Source organism: Cucurbita moschata, unplaced genomic scaffold, assembly GCF_002738365.1.
Source record: "Cucurbita moschata cultivar Rifu unplaced genomic scaffold, Cmos_1.0 Cmo_Scf00017, whole genome shotgun sequence".
NCBI classification, from domain to species: domain Eukaryota; kingdom Viridiplantae; phylum Streptophyta; class Magnoliopsida; order Cucurbitales; family Cucurbitaceae; genus Cucurbita; species Cucurbita moschata.
Genome location: NW_019268533.1, coordinates 385,683 through 387,939, shown reverse-complemented (window position 1 = coordinate 387,939; position 2,257 = coordinate 385,683). Strand labels below are relative to the sequence as shown.

The window sequence follows — 2,257 nt, the reverse complement described above, 5'->3', positions numbered from 1 at the left end:
AAAAAAAAAAAAAAAAAAAAAAACAAGCCTCTCCTTATGACAATTTAGATTGTTTACATCAAAGTGGCACCAATGTCTCTACTACAGTAACTTGGTCCATGAGAACCATGGTATAAAGTGGAAAAGGAATAAGCGACACAGTAACGGTTATTCTAAAAGAGAGCCAAAATACGTAAAACTAGAGAGTGAGTCTGGCATTCAAGATGTTTTGGGAGTTCCCGCCCTTCTGACACCCGACAGAAAAGATAAAGCCGGAAACAATCAAAAACTTATCAGCAACCATATCACTTGACTGGTTTCCCAAGATAAAGAATATCAAAAAATGTCAAGTCAAAGAAAATTGCTCAACCATCGATCATGTAAGAAAGGGAAAACAATCCTATTACTATTAGTATATTTAGAAAGCTAGCTCGTGGTGTAAACCATGGTAAAGAATCCTTTCCTCACGAAGGAACATTCCATGATGGAGAAATCTCCATTAATCTAAAACCCCACAAACCGCAAGGCATTTTGGATTCGACTAGTAACCAGCTCAAAACATGACAGACTTTTGGTCGTACCACATAAATGAACCCGAGATTCTCAATCAGATTCCCCACCATCATATAAGCGACTTATTGAGAGATAGATAGATAGATTGATTGATTGATTGGGTTCTACAAACATTATTCGGTTACCAGCGTAGTAGCAAAGAAAGTGGATGTGAAAAGAGTGAATACCTGAGAAGAAATGCTCGATCCAGCCGGAAGGAATTAGGAGGTATGGGGTTGGAGAAGTGAAGAGGAAGAATGAGCGCGAGAGCGAGCTAGAGACTGCCCTAATTTGATAGCGGCGATGATTTTTATATTAAAGAGATTTAAGAGTAATTGACGTTGAAATGCGGCGCAGTTGAGAGAGGTACAAGATACGTGTTCGCATGCTTGGCAACAAAACGACCAACTAACAAACCCCAAGTTGTGTGGAAAAATCTAGAAACCTTAACTTACACACACATGATTCCATCAACGGTATACATCTTCCAGTTCTCAATTATACTCATTATTTTTATAAATTATAATCCTTCTATAATTTTGTGATCTATTTTCTGGTCTGATAGACACGAGTGTGGGCTTTGCCAACGGCCCATTGGGATTATCTGAGCCCAACAGATACGTGTAGCCAGCCCACCCTTCTATTTCATTCTTTATTTTAAACTCTCCATTTAGGAATAGAATATATATATATTTATTGATTTATTTATGTATATAAAAGTGAGACGACGTGGCAGAAGGGAGAATCTTTGTTCTTGGCCGGTTTAGCTAACGAGGATAAATCTCTTCTCACTCCCTCCTTCCTTTTTCGATTAATCTGGTAGATTAAATTATTAAAATTCTTGGTAGATTTACATAAATTTCGAATTTTTTTGCAATTTAGAGTACTAACGTGATGTCCCACTAGTTGGGGAGGAGAACAAATCACCATTTATAAGAGTGTGGAAACTTTCCCCTAACAGACGCGTTTTAAAGCCTCGAGGGAAAAACTGAAAGAAAAAGTTTAAAGAGGATAATATCTACTAGCCGTGGATCTGGATCATAAGAACTAAAATAATGTGAAGTCTGGGTACTTTATTGGGTTCTCGTAGGTCAGGAATATATGCTGGTTTGAGTCAATCACTTCTTTACACAGTAAAATTTGGGTTAATCTAAAGGTGGTGGGGGTCAGATTAAGAAATGACCACTTTCACCCATTTCAACAGTTGACAAAAAAAATTAAGACTAGAATACTTGAATTAACTCGTTTTTTAAATAATAATTTTAAATATTAATTAAAATGAAAGTAAAAAAGATATATTAACGTAATCACATAAATTTATGTTCTTATAAACACATCTTAAATGTCGCTTCTTTTAAATCTGGAGTAACTTAGTAATGACATAATTGTAGGGTTTTTTTCCATGGGTTTGTATTTAAATATTAGGGTTGTGGAGCTAAGCTAGCTAAGAACGACATTGTGGTTGCAAGTGACCAAAGACTTTTGCTACAATACCATATTGTCGGTTGCTAGTCTCGGGTTTATTCTTAAGTGGTTAGGGTTACTCGAAAATCATAAAAGGAAGGTTTGGACTACCCGGAACGAGTCTATTGTCCCTTCAATTTCCATAATTCCCTTTTGTATTTAAGGCCCCTACTTTCAAATTTTCCAATACAAAGCTTAAGTAACACATGGGATTCAAAATTCAAAGAGTTTGTCGTCTGAGAAGATGGGTAAAAGCAATAAA

The 2,257-nt window shown here is 36.1% G+C and overlaps 1 protein-coding gene across 1 annotated transcript in view; it reads right to left on the bottom strand.

The window, feature by feature from the left end:
* The window catches only part of LOC111455125 (serine/threonine-protein phosphatase 5), a 6,114-nt gene extending 5,226 nt beyond the window's left edge, over nucleotides 1-888 (bottom strand). Inside the window, exon 1 of the mRNA XM_023096670.1 lies at nucleotides 720-888. The gene's annotated coding sequence lies outside the window, so the exon portion shown is untranslated. The remainder of the gene's footprint in view (nucleotides 1-719) is intronic.
* Nucleotides 889-2,257: the final 1,369 nt, after the last annotated feature.